Source organism: Mustela putorius, unplaced genomic scaffold (genome assembly GCF_011764305.1).
Source record: "Mustela putorius furo isolate JIRA1106 unplaced genomic scaffold, ASM1176430v1.1 tig00000450_pilon_pilon_pilon, whole genome shotgun sequence".
NCBI lineage: Eukaryota > Metazoa > Chordata > Mammalia > Carnivora > Mustelidae > Mustela > Mustela putorius.
The window spans coordinates 13,338,363-13,360,786 of record NW_025421385.1 but is presented as its reverse complement, the minus strand read 5'-3'; the positions used below and the strand labels follow the sequence as shown (position 1 = coordinate 13,360,786).

The window sequence follows — 22,424 nt, the reverse complement described above, 5'->3', positions numbered from 1 at the left end:
AGCTGGCTGGTTATGTAGTAGGCATTATTATTACATAATATTATATAAATTGCATTTATATTATAAACTTTTTATGGATGGAAATGAGAGGTGTTCTAATCTAATTTCTTTTTTTCATTTTACTGATGATAATTGACTAAGAACACAATGACATTCCCTACTCAGAGTCCAGTCCTCTTCCTTTACTTAAATGTTGTTTTTTTTTTTCTTCCAGAAATATTTTAATAAAAATTGGCCATTTCCAAGAAACACCCACTGCATGCCCATCAATAAAAGATAACCATTAACAAAATAGAAAATTTACCATATGGCTATGATTTAAAGAAAAAAAACGGGCACTCAACCACAAAGTCCAATATTAAAGTCATATTCCTTTTTATTTAAGAGATAATCTCAAATGTAAAAATGGCTGGTTAATAAGGAAACTAAACAAACAAACAAAAAGTATGAGATGATAATTGAATTGCTACTTTCAATTTCTGATGGTTTATAATAGCATTACTTTTAATTTTTTAAATAACAAATTACTAATTTCCAAAGAACTGTGTTTTCTAACAAAAGCTAGAATAAGTTTAGTTTTCCATTAATTCCTGGAAAAAGTACTTCTTGTTGTTGCCAAATTCCTTACAGTAACATTAAAAAATAAACAGATGCTTCTGTATTTTTGTTGTTTAAGGGCCAAGTTAGTGAGATGAATATCCTTGGAAATTTGAGAATATGCAATCAGATACCCTACCCCTCTTCCTAGATCTTAATTGTAAATACCTTGATGGAAATACATCTCTTTCTAGATCTTAATTGTAAATAACCTGACGGAAATACATTCAGATGTTATTTGAATTTATTTTATGAGGCAATAAATATTTTGAAAGGAAAATGAAAGGACTAATAACCCATATATCTTAAAGTAATATGTTTATACTAGTCAGTAACTTATAAAACATATATCTTATTATTTTAATACCATACTAATTTAATTTCAAACCAGTAATATAAATTTTATTCCACAATTGTTTTTGAATTCTTACCACATGTTGGGCACCTGCTGATGGTGCTAGATGCTTCCATTGCATAAATAAATGTGCCCAGGAAACTCAGTGGGTAGGGATATAGCAGGATGCTGACCAGAGGAAATCTTCTGTTGTTTTGGGATTTTGGAAAACTTCCTCCCAATCCAGTGTAAGAATATTTTCCTGAGTTTTTTTCTACATATTTTTGCTTTATTGAATGATGTCCTTCTTGAAATAGGCCAGTTCAAGATCTCTAGAGCATGTTTGAGGTACAAAAGCATAAGGGAAGTTTCCACTTCTCACTTTTTTGTTATCAACTTTTACTTATCTCCAGCTATTTTTTACCATATCAGTGACTTATAAAGGTTGTTTTCTCTAGATAAAGCGGATATAGTAATAATACTAATAGCTTTTCTTCTATAATCAGGATCTTCTGTTGTTGTTTCCAAGGCCTACTGAAGATATTACAGCACAGTAGAAAGATTCATATGGCTTCATGTGGCATATGGCTTCATGTGGCATCTGAAATTCACCCCAACTGTGGGCTGAGTGATCTGCAGGTTGGACAGGCTGCCAAAGTCCAAGACCTTCAACATCTCCTTAGTGTCACAATCTACTTCAAAGATCTCGTGATCCAGGATTGACACCTCAAAAAAATAACTCTCTCTCCCTTCTCCCTCCTTCTCCTGCAGTTTGATTGGGGTCCCTCTCACTGGGCCTCTGTGAATCCCTTAGTCAGATGTGTCACACAGCCTGCTACCTCGTTGTGGAGCATCTTGATGGGAATAATGGTGACCCTGATCAACTCGTGCTTGGAGGCGTGGGAATCCCTGCCCAGGTCCGTGTAGTATTTCCCAATGATGACTTATGCCACAGTATTTACAGTTTGGGTGTCAATGCACTGCATGTTGACAGGTCCCTGGTAAAAGAGCAATATGGCTTTTTTTTTTTTTTTTAATCTCCTGTAATGTTCTCTCAAGAATCAGCATGCTGCCATATGTTACTCATTTTATTCATTAACTAGAGGCTCCATGAATATTTTTTCCTGCCAAAGCTATCCAAGACCAGATGCGTCCTTAACCAATATTTTGGTTAAAGTCTCCATTAAAAATTTAAATTATTCCTTGTATCCTGCCACATTACTGAATTGCTGTATGAGTTCTAGTAGTTTGGGGGTGGAGTCTTTTGGGCTTTCCATATAAAGTATCATGTCATCTGCGAAGAGAGAGAGTTTGACTTCTTCACTGCTAATTTGAATACCTTTTATTTCTCTTTGTTTTCTGATTGCTGTTGCTAGGACTTCTAATAATATGTTGAACAAGAGTGGTGAGAGTGGGCATCCTTGTGTTCCTGATCTCAAAGGGAAGGCTGTCAGCTTTTTCCCATTGAGGATGATATTTGCTGTGGGTTTTTCATAGTTAGATTATATGAAGTTGAGGAATGTTCCCTCTATCCCTATACTCTGAAGCGTTTTAATCATGAATTGATGCTGGATTTTGTCAAATGATTTTTCTTTATCAATCGATAAAGAAATCAACTGAGAAGACCATGTGGTTCTTCTCTCTTCTCTTATTGATTTGTTCTACCACATTGATTGATTTGCGAATGTTGAACCATCCTTGCAACCCAGGGATGCATCCCACCTGGATACAAAGTCAATGTACAGAAATAAGTTTCTTTTTTATACACTAACAATAAAAACACAGAAAGGAAAATTAGAGAATAGATTCCATTTACTATAACACCAAGAACAATAAGATACCTGGGAATAAACCTAACCAAAGAGGTAAAGGATCTGTACTCGAGGAACTACAGACCACTCATGAAAGAAATTGAAGAAGACACAAAAAGATGGAAGACCATTCCATGCTCATGGATGGGAAAAATAAACATTGTTAAAATGTCTATACTTCCCAGAACAATCTATACTTTCAGTGCCACTGTGATCAAAATTCTACCGGCATTTTTCAAAGAGCTGGAGCAAACAATCCTAAAACTTATATAGAATCAGAAGAGACTCTGAATTGCTAAGGAAATATTGAAAAAGAAAAACAAAACTGGGGGCATCATATTGCCTGATTTCAAGGTTTACTACAAATGATAGTAGTAAGTGGTACTGGCATGGTACTGGCATGCACATAGACCAACAGACACATAGACCAGTGGAACAAAGTAGAGAGCACAGATATGGACCCTCCACTCTATGGTCAAATAATCTTCAATAAATCAGGAAAAAATATACAGTGGAAAAAAGACAGTCTCTTCAATAAATGGTGCTGGGAAACTTGGACAGCTATATGTAGAAGAATGAAACTTGATCATTCCCTTACACCATACACAAGGATAAACTTGGAATGGATAAAAGACCTCAACATGAGGCAGGAATCCATCAGAATCATAGAGGAGAACATAGACAATAACCTCTTCGATATCGGCCACAGCAACTTCTTTCAAGATATATCTCCAAAGGCAAAGGAAACAAAAGCAAAAATGAATTTCTGGGACTTCATCAAGATCAAAAGCTTCTGCACAGCAAAGGAAACAGTCAACAAAACAAAGAGGCAACCCATGGAATGGGAGAAGATATTCACAAATGACAGTACAGACAAAAGGCTGATATCCAAGATCTATAAAGAACTCCTCAAGCTCAATACACACAAAACAGATAATCATATCAAAAAATGGGCAGAAGACATGAATAGACACTTCTCCAATGAAGACATACAAATGGCTAACAGACACATGAAAAAAATGTTCATCATCACTAGCCATCAGGGAGATTCAAATCAAAACCACATTGAGATACCACCTTACACCAGTTAGAATGCCCAAAGTTAACAAGACAGGAAACAGCATGTGTTGGAGAGGATGTGGAGAAAAGGGAACCTTCTTACACTGTTGGTGGGAATGCAAGTTAGTGAGCCACCTTGGAAAACAGTGTGGAGATTCCTCAAAAAATTAAAAATAGAGCTTCCCTGTGACCCTGCAATTGCACTACTGGGTATTTACCCCAAAGATACAGATGGAGTGAAAAGAAGGGCCATCTGTACCCCAATGTTCTTAGCAGCAATGTCCACAATTGCCAAACTGTGGAAAGAACCAAGATGCCCTTCAACAGACAAATGGATAAGGAAGATGTGGTTCATATACACTATGGAGCATTATGCCTCCATCAGAAAGGATGAATACCTAACTTTTGTATCAACATGGACAGGACTGGAAGAGATTATGCTGAGTGAAATAAGCCAAGCAGAGAAAGTCAATTAACATAGGGTTTCACTTATTTGTGGAGCATAAGAAAGAACACAGAGGACATGGGGAGATGGAGAGGAGAAGTGAGTTGGGGAAATCGGAGGGGGAGTTCAACCATGAGAGACTATGGACTCTGAATAACAATCTGAGGGTTTTGAAGGGGCGGGGGTGGGGGAGGTTGGGTGAGCCCGGTGGTGGGTATTATGGAGGGCATGTATTGCATGGAACACTGGGTATGGTATATAAACAATGAATTCTGGTACACTGAAAAGAAATTTTAAAAATAAATTTAAAAATTTAAATGATTCTTTAAAGTTATTCCCTATGTAGCTGTTAACTACTCCATCAGACACATAGCAGTTAAAAAGTAAAAGCTGTGAACCTGTACCCCTGGGGATAAAAATATATGTTTATAAAAAATAAAAAATTATATTAAAAAAAGAAAAAAGTAAAAGCTGGTTAAAAAGGGAAGGTGGTGGGCACCTGGGTGGCTCAGTCATTGGGCATCTGCCTTCAGTTGGGGTCATGATCCCAGTGTCCTGGGATCAGCCCTGCATCGGGCCCTCTGCTTTGTGGGGAAGCCTGCTTCTCCTTTTCTCACTCCCCTGCTTGTGTTCCTACTCTCTCTCTCTCTCTCTCTCTCTCTCTCTGTTAAATAAATAAATAAATAAGGTGGAATCAAAATCAAAGGATAAGGTAAACAATCATACTTAAATACATACAAAACCACTTTTTTTTAAACCCACAACATATTGAAATAGCAATTTCCTAGGTAGACTTCTATGTTTTGCTTTTATTGCTAAGTAAATTTAAGATTCTAATAGAATGACTCTTGACTGGTAGGAGAGATTAATATTCAAACCTAATACTTAGCTCCCAGGTGATAAGAAGGCAATTAGGAGTAATGGTGGCTGCAAAAATCAGAGTCAGTTAATGTCACTGAAGAGGATAATCAGAATTTTTGTGAAATTGTATTTTTGTGAAGCAGACTGCTTAAAATGTCCTCTGACAGCATTTATAATATTGAACAGATCAACTAAAAAATGATTCTTTAGATTAAATACAGAGAATTATTCAATATAAGAGGCAGTGGAGTATAGTCACTAAAAGCACATAGTTTTGAGCAAAATTCAGAGATTTTGGGTCTGAGCTTTTATAATTTCCAATTGTATGATCTTAATTGTTCTGTACTTCAGTTTCTCCATTAGCAAAATTTTCAGAGTAATAATGCATACTTCATGATGTTCTTGTGAGGACTAAGAGCTGATTTACAGGAATCACTTACACCAATGCGTAGCAACTAGTAATCACTGTGAGTCAACAAGCTAAGCTATTAATATGAACTGGACGAATCAAAATACCCAATAGATTTATTTAATTTTATTCATCCTCAAATTTTTGCAGCTGTATGGACTTTAACAGCAATAAATATTTCTATAATTGCGATGATTTTTAATAACATAAACAAAAAACAAAGGCAAACCCATAAGGCTTAATGATCTTAAAATTCAAAAAACCTGGAATTTTTTTCCTGCCAGTGTGTGGTTTTCAGTAAGTCATTTAACATACCTTAGTAAAATGTACCAACAAATGCTGATCCTTGTAAAAGACATGTTCTAAGGATGAAATTATGTGATAAATAAAAATGTTGGAAGGTAATTTCATTGTTATAGAAACCGCAAATATTATTATTAAGACTATACAAGTATTATCTTGGTTGAAATTTATAGGAATTTCGTCAGTCAAATAATAAGAGACCACTCCAGTTAAGAATCTACTTCCAATGCTATTTAAAAAATCATGTCTTCCAGTTGAAGATAGTGATTTGAATCTACCTTTACTCTATTCCCCAACAAATCAAGTTGAAATGACAATAAATATTTATAAAGAAATGGATTTGTCATTAGCATCCAGAGATTTTGAAAAATTTCCGAAAGATGGAAGATGGAATATAATCACGATCTAAAGCTGAGAAAGCAACATGCAAAAACACAGAGAATGGCGAGTTCACTAGAAATTTCTTTTCACCTGGATCAGGTACAGAGAGACTCCAAACTCTGGATAAGAAGGCACTCAGGGTTGGAGAGGAAAAGGGTGATATAACAATCATAATTAATCAAAAGGTTAACGACTTCAAAATCTCTACCCTCCCCATCTCAAGCATGCAGCCAAGCCATTTTTGCCCACATTAACCGAGACAGAATAATCACAGAAGCAAGTTTCTCAAATTACAGTCTGTTAACACTATATCAGAGTTATTGAAAATCAGTATCAGTATCACACTTGTATCAGACTTACTAAAAATTCAGATAACTTCTTCCATTCTAGATATATTCAGTTGAATTCTGAGGCAGGACATTAGAATATGTACTTTGAGCAAGTTTCTCAAGTGATTTTTCTGCTTCCCACTATATTTTGAGAATCATCACACTACAGAGATGAACCACTTGACTTGTGATGACAGGATCTCCTTTAAAATGTGTTGAAAGCCTATTGTTGTTTTCTTATTCTCACAGAGATGCAGTCAGAGTTAATAACCTCCTGTCTGAAAAAAAAAAATCTCCAAATATTTGACAAGTTTTTCAGAAATTGAGCATCAGTATATTGAGCAGTATAGGATTCTTTTTTTATTTTTTCATTTTATTTTATTTAATCTCTTTTCAATGTTCCAGAATTCATTGAAAAGTATTCCATGTAATCCATGCCCTCCATAATACCTACCACCAGGCTCACCCAACCCCCATTCCCTTCCCTTCCAAAACCCTCAGTTTGTTTCTGAGTTCCACAATCTGTCATGGTTTGTCTCCCCCTCCAATCTCCCCCATTCATTTCTCCTCTCCATCTCCCAATGCCTTTCATGTTATTCCTTATGCTCCACAAGCAAGTGAAACCATATGATCCTTGACTCTCTCTGCTTGACTTATTTCATTCAGCATAATCTCCTCCAGTCCCTTCCATGTTGATACAAAAGTTGGGTATTCATCCTTTCTGATGGAGGCATTGTACTCCATTTTATATATGGCAGTATAGGACTCCTGAGAGAGGCAATACAGAGGCGGCTACCCCTGTGATTGTTTCTGTTTATTGCCTGCAGAGCCCACTAAGACAACAAGAATCTCTAGACCTGTCCAGGGTTTCCCTCAATTCTTTGCTGAGCATGGATTAGCATGTTCAAGTGAGGAGATTATCTCAGACCAGAGAAATAATCACCCAAAAGGAACAAAAGGGTCAATTCTTGGTCTCATGGGGGGCCAGAATGAATTTGTTTTCCTAATTGAGAAACAAAGTTTGTGGGTTTCTGAGTGAAAGGTTCTTGCCTCAGTAGTGGGGAAAAATTATCCCTAGAATAAAGGCTTCTCTGTCCCAACTAACAATGTTATAAAAAAGACTTGAGAGGATCAGACAAATTCCGAGTTGCTTGACTGAATTTATAGTAATACAAAAATGTCTATCACTCAGGAGTTAAAATTCAAAATGTGTGGCACTTAATAAAAATATTACCATGCAAGCAAAGACACAGGAAACGTCCCAGGGCAGGTCAATGAGGGAAAGGAAATTTTTCTTTCAGCAAATGGTGCTGAAACAATTTTATAGCCATGTGTTCAAATGTTAACCTCAATTCTAAGCTTTGAATAAAAATTAACCCTAAATGGATTGCTGTCCTAAAAATAATGGCTAAAAACTATAAAATTCGTAGACGAAACCAGAAGCATATAGGGATGTGAGGTTGGCAAAATTATCTTAAACACGATGCAAATTGTTTTAAAAGGTTTTATATATATATATATATATATTTTTTTTTTAAGATTTTATTTATTCATTTAACAGAAGAGATCACAAGTAGGCAGAGAGGCAGGCAGAGAGAGAGGAAGGGAAGCAGGTTCCATGCTGAGCAGAGAGCCCGATGTGGGGCTCGATCCCAGGACCCTGGGATCATGACCTGAGCCGAAGACAGAGGCTTAACCCATTGAGTCACCCAGGCACCTCAAAAGATAATATATTGGACTTCATCAAAATTAAATACTTTTACTCTTAGAAGGATCTTCTTTTGAAAATGAAAGGCAAACCTGGGAGAAAATATTTGCAAAATATTTAGCCAACAAAGGAATTTTATCTAGACTATGTACAGAACAATGATGATTCAATTAAAAAAAATTAAAAAACAAAAACAAAAACCAACAACCAAATAAACAGCCCACTTAGAATGGGCAAACGATTTGGAAAGTTTCACTTGTGTGAGTGTGTATGTTTGTGTTCGTGTGTGTGTGTGTGTGTGCACATGCGTGCACATGTCCACAAATGAAGTTGAACATTTTTTTAGGTATGTCTATATTCTTAATGGTAAATAGGCACCTAAAAAAATGCTCAACATCATTAGTCATTAGGTCATCAGCCTTGGACCTCAGGTAGCTGAAGGAGAAAATGTGTTTGGTGTCTGCCACATTTTTGCATCATTCAGAGACACTTTGGTCCCTGTCACCGATCTTTCTGGCAAGGAAACCATCTGCCACGTTATGGAGGAATGAAGGTGCAGGTCGATTGAGATGGGTCCTCTCCCTGTCCTGCCATGTTGACTTCTCAGGATGTAACCCAGAGGTGGAAGGAGCTGGGCATCACTGCCCTCCACATCTGCAGGCCACAGGAGGAAATAGAACCAAGACCCCTGGACCTGGGACCCAGCCAGCGCTCAGAACCCTTGCCTGCTCAGGAATGAAGATCGGGCAGATTGAGGATGTTACCCGCATCCCCTCTGGTAGCACCCACAGGAAGGGGGTCACCATGGTTGCCGTCTCTGAACAGCATTCCTCAAATTACTGTTTTCTGTTAATATTGCCTTTGTGTAAGCTTAAAAAAAAAGTGGCAGGTAGCATTAAGAGTAGGGTTTTATGTAACTATCCTACAATATATATGTAGTTTGATGTTCTTCCTGGCTATGTGGTTCCTTGTCAAATGACACCCATACTTGCTCTTCAGGCTCTCCTAAGGTACACCGAAGTACCTAACATTGTTTGATAAATTCTGTTGCGCTTAAGTCAGCCAGTGTGAATTGTGTTCCTAACAACTGAAAATCCTGACAGACTGGAAAAAAAAAATAGGGGCGCCTGGGTGTCTCAGTCAATTAAGTGTTTGTCTTCAGCTCAGGTCATAGTCCCAGCGTCCTGGGATCGAGCCCCATGTCCTGCTCCTTGCTTAGCGGGGAACAAGTTTCTCCCTCTGTCTGACCCTGCTTTTGCTCTCTCTCTCACTATCTTTCTCTCTCAAAAGAATAAATAAAATCTTTCAAAAAATCAAATTAAAATCACAGTAATATACTACTATACTCTCTGTATGATGGCTACAATCAAGAGATTTAGTAACACCAAGTCTTGGTGAAGATGGGGAGCAAGTGGTCCTCATACACCTCAAACATTCAATGTGAAATACAGCCACATTGAAAAACAGTTTGGCAGTTTCATGAAAAGTAAAATTTTCACCTAGCGTGTGCCCCAGTCATTCCACTTCTATGCATTTACTTAAGGAAATAGAAAGCCTGCAGCTATACGAAAACGTGTATCTGAATGTCCATAGTAGTTTTATTTGTAATAATCAAGAACTGGCAACAATCCAATCTACAACAGTGAAAGAATGGATACAAAAACTGTGACATATCCATGCAGTGAATTACTATTCAGCAGAGAAGGAATGGATCATTGATAAATACAACAAAATAGATGCAATCCATAATACTTACGCTGAGTAAAAGAAGCAAGACAAAAAGTACAACCTATATGATTCTATTTATTTATTTATCTAGGAGAGAGAGAAAGAGAGAGTGAGAGCTCATGCAAGGAGACTGGGGAGGGGCAGGGGAGAGGGAGAGAGAGGGGGAATTTTAAACAGGCTCAGTCTCACAACCCTGAGATCATGACTTGACCCAAAGTCAAGAGTCAGATGCTTAACCTACTGAGCCACCCAGGTGCCCCAATATATGATTCTGTTTATATAAAATTATAGAAAATAAAAACTAACCCATGGTATCTGATACATTGATCCTATCAATGTATCTATCGATACATATGAGTGACTGCCTGGGCTCGGTAGGGGCAGGAGATGCAATTGCAGAGGGGCCTGTGAAAACTCATCAAATTTCTACTTGTGTATATGTAGCTCATTGTATTCCCTCCTAGTTTCCCTCGTGAGGGCCAACGTACCTATCCCTGAGCAACTAAGAATATTGGTTGCTGAAAGGTCACTGCTGTATTTTTCTCAGGCAACTGCTCTCAGGAACAGAGAAGTGGACCATCCAAAGTTTTAACCCTCAGGGAGAGAATGGTAGAGGAATAATAACTGGTTGACACAGAAATAGAATGTCTCAGTTGTTTTTCTTCAACTAGGATCACCTAAAGGTTCATTTTCAGCCACACTCAGGGTCCGTTCTTTTGTGGGTCTTATCCTTCCTTCTTCACTTTTTATAGTCTCTCTTTAGAGACCACTCCCCAGTACTCCATGAAACTCCATCCCTCAGGGTCTATCACGATGGAACCCAAGCCAGGATATCTGGCCTCAGGATCAGTATAGGAAACAGATATTAAATGGGATTTTAGTGCTAAGTCTTTTATCAGCTGTCTGGCAATTATTGGTGGAATATAGATTATGGGTAGCTATAGCATGTTGTCAAAATATTCACCAGTGGTGAAATGGAAGGTGTAATTCGTGGAGGGGAATTACTGCCTGATGCTAACTATCTCGGGTGCTTGAGACGTGTGATGGAAAGGGTTAACTATAAGGACTATGGATTGGGAGTTGCTAAGTACATTTGATTCATGGATTTATTGAACAATGATGATGATTCACTGCTGATCCAAGGCAAAATATATAAGCCATAGTCTTTTTCCAGTACTTAAGGAAAACCTCCTGCACCAGAGGTGTGTGTTTGCCTAAATTTGGGACAACTCTGAAGGGTCATCCTAGCTCAGTAGCTCTGGTAGGGTACGTGGAATCTCATCTCCCGCTGCACTGTCAGTCCGCTCCTGCATCTGCTCAGTGTGGCCGTGCTCACTTTCTTCCAGCTGTCTCTCCAAGAAGCATTCTCCAATGATCTATTTGCTTGTGACTTCTTGTAGTCTATTTGCAAGAAACCCAATTGGAGGCCTGCCTGTGTGCTTTATAGCTAAGCTGTCCCTTTTCCATTTACACAAAGTTTGCCTCTGTGTCCTTCAGTGCAGCTTCCAATTCAGGAAGTTGGGCTCCTGGGGAAACAGGAAACAGGCTTATACCACAAAAGCAAAACTGGCCTGAGTCACCTCTGTACAGCAACCAGGGGCTTCATTCATAAACATGACTGATCCTCAAACATTGCTAGACTTTTGAAGGGGAGCAACCGCACAAAAAGAAAGACCATGATGAATCAATGGGACAATTATTCATTGAGGATAGAAAGCTAATTGGGCAAGGGAAGAGGAAGCTAAACACTCTAATTGGTATTCTTGATATAACAGTGTTTTAATCAGGCTTTTCCTTGATTACCTCGGAGGTGGAGCAACTTTTTACATTCTTAAAGTCCATTTGTGCATTCTCTTCTGTGACTCCCTCATATGTATTGTTTGGCAATGTGTTGGCTGCACTATACTTATCCAATTATCCCAGAGAAAGAAAGATTTTGCTTGTTTGTATTGTTCTTTTTTTTTTTTTCTTATTTAACTTTAGAGCTCATTTGATTTCTTTCTCTTTGTCTTGAAACAATGTTCTTTCTCTAAGCATAATGTTCTTTTTCTTAGGATGTATTCTTTAGGCTATCATAATATAGGAGTAATTTTTGATGAGAAGTTTTGAAGGGAGAGTGCATTTTTTTATTAGTCTCAACTAAAAGCAGATTCCCATTGGGCAGAAACAGTAATTCAACCTCTTCATGTAATTCTATTAAATGCTTTCCCTCGGCTGTTCTATTTAAGGTCCTTTGTACATAACCAAATCATAATTAATATCGATGCATACATCTGAGTCCATCTGTGGTATTTAAAAAAAGAGAGGAGGAAGAAATTGAAATAGGAAGAGGCAGAGTGTGTAGAGGGTGTAAACATAGGATTGTAAGGCAATTTAGAAGTAGTCATTTGGGTACAAAGAATGGGCAAAACAGTAGAGACTATTAAATACGTTGGATCCAATCCTAAACTATGTATTAAGAGAAAAATTAAGTATCTCTAGAAAGGATGGATGGTCTTCTGCATTTCACAATTTTTTCTTCATTTAATATCTTTGAGGAGGCCATTCATGTAATGAGATGATTAAGGGATCAGTGTTTATAGCACCTTGGCATGTATTTGAGTCCCAGCTTTTTTTGTTTTTTGTTTTTTGTTTTTTGTTTTTTTTGGCAGATCACTTAACTTCTCAGAACCTTGGCTTTTCTGTTTTCTTGGAAAGGGGGATAGCAGTAATACCTCCTTTCTGGGGTAGCTGTTTGGATTAAATTCATGAAAACAATACCTAGAACACAGTAACACTCTGTGAGGATAAGATACTGTTATCACTTTTAAGATAGTTATCAGGTAAATATACTAATGTTCAGATATCAGTTTTTAAAGCTATTTAGAATGTTTAATTTTGGTGTAAATTAAAGGGGACATTAAATTAGTAGCAGGTTTCATAAAAATCTAGTTTGGTTTTATTTATTCTGTGGCTTAGAAAAATTAATACAAGTCTAACACACCTGCTAAAAATTAGCTTTAAATCTTTATACTTGTAAACTGCATCGTCCCAATTATTTTAGATAGATAAGCACATTTAAGTAATATGTTTTCTAATAAGATTTGCTTGTGTAGATATTAGTTTTTAAACATTTTTAAAAATTTTTATTTATTTATTTGACAGAGAGAGATCACAAGCAGGCAGAGAGGTAGGCAGAGAGAGAGAGAGTGAAGCAGGTTCCCAACTGAGCAGAGACCCTGATGCAGGGCTCGATCCCAGGACCCTAAAATCATGACCTGAGCCAAAGGCAGAGGCTTTAACCCACTGAGCCACCCAGATGTCCCTGTAGATATTATATTAAACTAGTGAATGGATTAATCACCTAGAACTTATTATAGAATAACACAACAGAGACTAGTGTGGTCTATGTTTAAAAGTTCTTTATTCAAGCAAGTTCTAAATATGACTCAAAGCTTCTGTTAGGTTAGATTTAAAACCAGATCTAGAATTCAAGACATATTTTTATTTATTTATTTATTTTAAAAATATTTTATTTATTTATTTGACAGAGAGAGACACGGTGAGAAAGAGAACACAAGCAGGAGAATTGGGAGAGGGAGAAACAGGCTTCCTGCCAAGTAGGGAGCCCGATGTGGGGCTTGATCCCAGGACTCTGGGATCATGACCTGAGCCTAAGGCAGACCTTTAACGACTGAGCCACCCAGGCGCCCCTCAAGACATATTTATAAAGATACTATTTTGCCTAATGAATTTCATTTGTCCAAATTGTTTATTTTACTTGTTAGAATTGTTGAAAGTGCTACTTTGAAAATGCAGTATGTTATATATTATATATCTATTGTTGTATTTGGTTTGTAAATCTCCCATGGTGTCATTTATATAAAAGAGTGTAGTTGAAACAAATGATTTTTCTTTTAAATTCATGTGGAAATATCTATTTTTAAAGACAGTTCTTTGATTTGGGATTGAAATCCTTTTTGGCATTAACATCAATTGAATCTCTAATTTCCTTTTGTGGTTTGTATGAAATTTTTGTTTAGGATTTCTGGTCTTATACAGTGTTGGGTTCTTTGTTGCTTTTTGCATTTTGAAATATGCTTTCTATTTTTTTTATTCCACTTTATTTTCTTCAGTAACTCATATAATTTCAGCATGCTATAAAATGATTATTTGGGACATCCATCTCCATACCCTTCTTTTGAGGCTTAGTTGAAGACAAATTCAGAGGTGGTAAAACCAACTGTTCTAGACAGCTGCATTTGAAAAAAAAATATGTATATATATATATACATATGTGTATATATACACATATGTGTGTATATATATGTGTATATATACACATATGTGTATATATACATATATACATATGTGTATATATATAAAAGTATACACATATGTATATATATATAAAAGAAAGAAAACACAAACCTTCAGAATAAATCTGCCCTTATTCCTCCCTTGTTTCTATCTTCTCTCTACTCTTCAAGAAGTCCTTCCCATCTGGAGTTACCCTTGGAAACATAACTTCCTTAACTTTTACTTGTGGAGTTATTTCCCGTATATCCCTACTTCAAAGACCACTGTGGCCACACTTTCTTTCCATACACATTATTCTCTCTTGAATCTTAAATTCAACTCACCATTAGCTGGTTATTAAAGGAGAGAAAAAAAAATATTTGTTGACCTTCAGTGGAAGGAAAAGGTAAGGGGGGAAAAAATCTCTGAACACAAGCCATGAACTTCTTGGTTATAGGTATTTACATTGGGGAGAAAATTTTGAGGAAAAAGGTGATGTTATTAATACAGGTTTAGTTACACTGATAAAGCCTTGGATAACAGCATAAACGATATAGCTGGATAACAGCAGAAACAGTATAAACTGATAAAGCCTTGGAGAACAGTGTAAACTTTGCTCTGATAACAGATTGAGCCTAAGGGCTAATAGAATAGATGAAGTGCTGCAAAGAGGACAGATTGTTTTCCTGGACAATTTTATATCATGCAATGTGTCTATGAGGGTAGAGTGTCTCTATTTGCCATTAGTTCCACCTACTTTATCATTTTTCCTTCTGCCTTCTCACTCACAAGAAATTCTAGTCTTTGACACAGAACTTCACAATGCTGCCCATGTGACATATTCCAGTGTTTAGTGCATTGGGAGGTCAGTGCAAGAGGATCAATAGAGAACTTTGTTTATCATAGATAGTTAGCATGTCAGCTAAGGTGACCTGGCTTTTTGGTAGATTGGCCAATGAATCCTTTCTCTTTCCTCTCCCTGTGACATTTTTATTATGTGTGGCCAACCAGAGGCTACTAATAATGTTCCAAAAATTATATGTGGGTTTTAGTGAGAAGCAAAAGCCCCAGATAAGCTGCTGGTTCAAAGTGCATACCAAAACTATAATTCTAGACATTATCTCAGCTAATTACATGCTTGTGATTTCTATTTATGTTATTTGAATATAAATCTCTAGAAAACCAATTTGGATGATTGTTAATAAGCAAGCCCCAAATTGGAAGTTTCTATGTTTATGGTTTTTTTAATACTAAAAAAAATCAATTTTTTATTTCTAAGACTTTATGCAAGTTGTTAAATATGAAAGCTTTCCTTTTAATTGTGTAAAAAGCTTTGGTTTGTATATGACAAATATTGTTGTTTTTTTCATTTAAGCTTCTGTAAATATATGTTTGGTTGGAGATTGTGTTATTCTTTGAGTCCAGAAATGTTCATTAGCGTCTTCACAGGGAGTAAAAGTAACTCTGCCATATGCATGTATTTAGTTTCAAGTGGAGAGGGTAAAAACATTTTCAGTAGGTTAAAATTATTCTCTATGTCTCAGAAAATCTATGGGAGTAATTATGAGAAGATAGCATAATTACACAAACCACAAAATGGATTTTCAAAATAACAGCACACTTATCACTTATTTTAAATATTATGATGCATTAATCAAATGAATATATACAAAGGGAATGTTTATTAACAATAGCAAGGCAGTAGGGTACAGAGGCAAAAAGTAGTGATCAAAAATGTAAGTGATGTTTTGGTTCTCAATCTTTTCAGTCTTATATTAATTATGAGAGACTATGGACTCCAGGAAACAAACTGAGGGTTTTAGAGACGGTGGGGTGGGGGGATGGGTTACACTGGTGATGGTATTAAGGGGGGCAAGTACTGCAGGGAGCACTGGGTGTTCTACACAAACAATGAATCATGGAACACAAAATCAAAAACCAATGATGTACTGTATGGTGACTAACATAACATAAAAGAAATTTTTTTTGGACTCTAGGATGTGAGGTATGCCATTTATTGGTCCTTCCTAACATCATTCCAAAATGGTTCTTTCAAGAACTTTCACTGTGAAAGGAAGAAAAAGGGAAAATAGAGTGATAGTGACCTAGTAAAGGATGTGTTGATTGTTGGCTTAAGGCTAAATATCTAAAATTTCAAAAAAGTGTTGTCTAGCGACAGGAGAAATGTTAATTGGGTTATATTAAGGCCAAAATGAGATTAGACACTATGTATCTTTTCTAAAGGATTGTAAAATACTCTATCTTCCTTCTGTTGGGAAAAAAACATTTTTATTTACATTTCAAGATTCTTTTGGCTGGTCTAATAATTAAATTGAGGTGAAAGAAATTAACAGGAGAAAATAAAATTTAATTATGTACATATGGAGGTTCCATAAGATTCTGAGCCCCCCAGGCAGTCAGGCAGTTGAGGCTTATAGGCCATCCAGAAGGGGTTAAGGGTTTGGGACTTCAAAGTGGAGGAAGACAATTCTCAGGAAGATGAAAAAGAGTAAATTTTTGGTAAACAATGTTTGTAGGGTCACTCAGAATCAATGGTACATAAAAATTTTAACAAAAAGACTTTGCTATGTTCCTCCCTGTTTACCACATCTAATTCTTATTATAATACAAGTTATCTCTATGATGGTTTTCTTGCTGGAGCAGGTTCTCTACCTAAATTATTTCAGGTAGCTTGCGGGAAGGTGAAGGATTCTTCCTGAGGCTTCTGATTTTTAAAAATATTTGTCCTAAAATAATCCAATGCCAAAGAGACATTTTGGGGTGGCAAATTTTGCTCCCTTATATCTTCAGTTCATATTCTGGAATTATTGAGATAATCTGGGCTATTAGAGAATGATAATATCATCTCATCATCATTATGTGATCATCATGGTTTACTTTATTGTTGACTATGTGCCATCCATAGCTCTTTGCACTTTGCAAGTATTAAAAAAATCAGTCCTTACAAAAAGTCTATGAGATAGTTGTAATACATCTCAATATTATTATTAATTTCTTTTTGTGTAGTTTCTTGTTAATTAATTTTTATATAAGTTCTCCACAATATATATTAATATTTGAATTGTGTTTTATAATTTTTATAATTTTTAAAAATATACTTAGTAGACTTTAAAAATCACTTTTACTGACTTCACAGGCCACTTATTAAAAATTTCACATTTTCCTTGTTTTTTATTATTATTATTTTTTGAGATTTTAATTTTTTTTTTTTTTTTTTGAGAGGAAAGCAGTGAGAGAGCACAAGCAGTGGGGAGAGCAGGCAGAAGAAGAGGGAGAAGCAGACTGTTCCCTGAGCAAGGAGCCCAATGCAGGGCTCAATCCCAGGAACCTTGAAGGCAGAGAGACTTACCCAACTGACACACGCAGGTGCCCCACATTTTCACTGTTTCGATTATGATTTTAATTGATTTCCGTTTTCTGGGGGATATTTAACTGACAGCTTTTTATTTACGAGAAAGCATAGGAAACTTCTGCATCATTGGTTATGCCTAAGAATGTCCTTGCTCATGAATAGTAGCTCAATTTAAAATTTAATTTTTATAATAAATATTCCCCACTGGAAATGCATTCTAGCATCAGATAACTAATCCAGTTTTTAATTTTTCTTTGTCTATGAGTTTTTTGCTACTACCTGCATGGTTGTAAACATTTTTCTTAAGTCCATAAATTTAGAAAGAAAATAAACAGATGTTGAAATTGGTATCTTGTCATTAGGGTTGCTTGGGGCTCAGTGAGTTCTTCTGCCTTGAAGTTGCAAATATTTTTTTCAGGCTTTAATGTGGATATATTCCTCTACATTATGAAGCCCTGCATAAAATTAATGTTTTTTTTTTATTGTTCTTCTATTTTTAGTTCCTAGCAAGATACCTGACATATTTGTTAAAGTCATTAAATTCTTGAATGAATTGTTCTAGAAGCTTGAGAAAATAATATTTAGAGCTTTCATATGGTAATGAAGAGGCCAAAAGAACCATCATGAGACTGAAATTTTAAAAAATATATATTTTAGAAGTTTATCTCTCCTGTGAAAGTTTAGAGTTATTTCTGTCAGAAATGGTTGTCAGTACATTATAATATCAATAGTCCAAACTTCAACAATCATCAATCAGTAGATTTTTAACATCATCAGATGCTCTTGCAGCTTTCATTTAGATGCTGCCAGGAATCTGACAATCAAGTATTCTGGACATCTTTGTTAGAACTTCATTTGGACAAATGGTGTTAAGTCCACAAAAGTCTAAAGATTTTATTTATTTATTTGACAGACAGAGATCACAAGTAGGCAGAGAGGCAGGCAGAGAGAGAGAGGAGGAAGCAGGCTCCCTACAGAGCAGAGAGCCAGGTGTGGGGCTCGATCCCAGAACCCTGGGATCATGACCTGAGCTGAAGGCAGAGGCTTTAACCCACTGAGCCACCCAGGCACCCAAGTCTGCAAAAGTCTAAACTAGCTTCTTTATCCATACCCATAAGTTTTGTAAATGATTGAGAGATGTTGGAAAGGATTATTTTGTTGGACTCTGTCCTAAGGCAAGAAGTTAGTAGTTTCACAAAGAGAATTTGTAATGCTGTCAGATGATAAAATTGACAACTGGGTGCTTTAGTGGGATCTTCCAGGTGCTGTGGGTTACCTATTTGATAGTGATGCTCTATCTAGTTATCCTCTGCTGTTGCTGTAGTTATAATTTACCGACATCAAGTACACACATACCTTTTGCTTGTGACTGCAGACATTTTCTATTTTGTTGAATAAATAGCCAAAGAGAAGATGCAGGTATTTGTTTTATATGGTAGACACTCTAAGAGCAAATACACTTTGAAGAAGGAAGAATCTTCAGACAATTACTAAATAAAATTGGTTCAATAAAACACTGCTCTTATGGTCAAAATAAAAGCCATTCCTGCTGACCCACATACAGTATTTTGGGTCTAAGAAATATATTCTCAGATGAAAGAACTATTAATTTATCTTACTTTCCCCATGGCACCCATATTACATGGGGGAAGTAATTACACAGTGGATCTGTTCTGGAGAGGCTCAGTCAATCATCAGGTGTTTTCTAACCTCTGCCTTACAAGTAAAATGATGGCATTGCAAGAAAAGTAATACATGCTAGAGAAGTGATGCATGCAGGGATTGAATCTGGTAATGTTTAGTTTCATTTCCTTTTAAACAAGTCTATTTTATGTATGAACGCAGTGTGAAATTACTCTCATGGTTGACACGAGGAAGGGAGGTATTCATACTCAGAACAATATTGTTTTTAAAATTTGAATAAAAGATAATTATAAAAATCAATTCATATTTTATAATCAGAAGGATTTACAACCTTTTAAAAATGGTATCTAATCTAAGTCTTAAATAATCTTAAAATAATCACATATTTACATGTGTTAGGTCATTGATAGTGGATATTACTTTTATCAGAAATAGAGGAAAATGAAACGTACTTTGATTTTTAGGAAATAGTGCATGTGCGTATCATGGCAACATGTGCTACAAGATAGACCTGGAAACCACTGTTCAGTTCTCTGGTCTTATGGTTTGACTTTTTCAGATTCCACATATAAACTGCTGTAATAGATAGCCAGGAAGGATTGACAACAAAAAGGGGATTTGAGGTAAGGGGACAGACTTCCTTCAGAGGTGGAGTTGACATATTGTGTTAGTGAAATCACGGGAATTCTACAGTCATCGCAGAATATTGGTAAAATGGGGATATGGAATATAACTTCAGGAACAGTTACCTTGGATAGGTGAAAGGGGATAGGGAACTGCTTAGGTAGCAGAAGACCTAGCTTTATAAAGGACCATGGACAGTTCACTCATTGCAATAACAGGGAAGACCAGGGAAGTGGGCACAATCCTCAATCTTTTTTTTTTTATTATTATTTTTTTAATTTTTTCAGCGTAACAGTATTCTTTGTTTTTGCACCACACCCAGTGCTCCATGCAATCCGTGCCCTCTCCAATACCCACCACCTGGATCCCCCAACCTCCCACCCCCCACCCCTTCAAAACCCTCAGATTGTTTTTCACAATCCTCAATCTTGACCAGAAATCCTACGTACTTACCAAGTTGAATATGTTAAGTCAACTTCTTTTTTCAAATAATCCATCCATCTACCCATCTTCCATTTGACACAGTATAGAACTCCATTCTCTATTAAAAAATAAAGACCAGAATCCATCAAATGTGAACTCTCCTTAACTTTTAATCTCTGACCAAACTTAGCTGCATTAACACTAATCTTTCTGTCCCCCTAAGAGATTCCCCAGTGAAAGCTGTCTTTGCTCCTGAGATCTGTTTCTGCTTTGCTATGAATTCTGTCCCCTTTCATATCTGAATATTATCTTCCCTATTTTTTCAAATTCCTCCCTTGCTCAGGTCATGCCCACCTAAAAGGAAATAAATACCATCTTTAATCCTATATTACTTTTCAAAAGTCCCTTTTCAAAAGTACCTTTTACCTTGGTAGCTGCTTCTCAAAGAATCTGCACTCACTATTTTGCTTTTTCATTCATTTTTTAAAATTGAGGTATAATTGACTTTAATATTAAGTGAGGTTCAGATGTGCAACATAATGGTTCCATATTTGTGTATATTGCAAAATTATCTAGTCGAATTAACAACCATCAGTGTATATAGGTACAAAAATATTTTTCTTGTGATAAAGACTCTTAAAATCTATTCATTTAGCAATTTATAAAATACACAATACCGTTTAATTGACTGTAGTCACTGCTCTGTATATCATATCCCCACTCATATGTTTTATAACTGGAAGCGTTTAACCTTTCCTTATTAATAATACAACCATACCAGTCATACTTTAAACATTACCACAACAATTATCATAATTATCAGTTAATAACACTTGTTATTATTAGTAGAAGTATGAACTATTTCAAATACACTGGAAGGTATAAATGAATAAAATTAAGTTAGCCCATAAAATAATTACCAAACTTAGAAATTCAGCTACAAATGATAATCACCTTCGTATCCCTCTTCTACTAACCCAGAGAAAACAGGTAACTCTCTTGAATTCATTATTGATCCAACTCATACACTTTTTTTGATCTGTTAAGATAAATCTATGTATCACCAGAAAATATGACTTTACTTTGTATGCATATTTTATATTAATTTTATCATATTATCTGCATCCTACTGCAACTTTTTCTTTTCTCTCAAGTTTGTAATATTTGTCCCTATAGATACATGTATCTCTAGGTGCTCATTTTTACTGTCAAATAATATTTATTATAGGAATTAGTGTACTGTATTCCAATTGAATGAATATTTGTATCATTTCCAATTTTCTTTTAATCAAAATTCTTGCAATGAAGATCTTCTAATGTCTCCTTCTCAAAGTGTGGTTGGGAGCCTGTGATATCAAAGTTATTTTTATGAAAGATTAAGGTATTAGTTGTCATGTTCACACTCATTCTCTTATGACCTCAGAGCAGTCTTCCACAGGCAACAGGACACGTGCTGGGACAATAAATTGAATGTAAAAGCAAGTATGAGAACTCTGGATGTCTTCCATTAACATAGACAGGAAAAAGGTCTGCAAAAATGTAGAACAATGCCTCCCTTTCACTCTTTTTATTTTTAAAAAGGTAGTTATTTTCTGAAAAATATTATGTATATTTATGTATGATTGGTTTATTTTTATTTTTAAAAATTGAACAATAAGTGTTTTAAATTTTCTGGGTTTCTAAAAGATTTTATTTATTTGAGAGAGAGTGAGAGAGAAAGTGCAGGAATGCATGTGCACACATGGTGGGGGGAAGGGCAGAAGGTGAAGGAGGAGCAGACCTTGTGCTGAGCAGGGAGCTAGATATGGAGCTCGATCCCAGGACCCTGAGACTATGACCTGAACTGAAGACAGATGCTTAACTGACTGAGCCATCCAGCCAGTTTTTCTTTCTTAATTTTCTTTCTTCAATTTTCTATTTTAATTTTCTAATGCAATAAATTTTTTTTTTCTTTTGTGCTATTCCTTTACAGTCATCCTCTACACCCTATAATCTCTGGTATCCACGGATTTGTTCTTCAATCTCTATTTCATCTTTCAAAGAGTGTCCTGTAACTGGAATCAAACAGTACCTAACACACTAACTATTGATACATATAATCTGTACAGACAAGTGTT

The 22,424-nt window shown here is 35.9% G+C and overlaps 1 pseudogene; it reads right to left on the bottom strand.

The window, feature by feature from the left end:
* Positions 1–1,504: 1,504 nt before the first annotated feature.
* LOC123392131 lies at positions 1,505–1,917 on the bottom strand (annotated as a pseudogene).
* Positions 1,918–22,424: the final 20,507 nt, after the last annotated feature.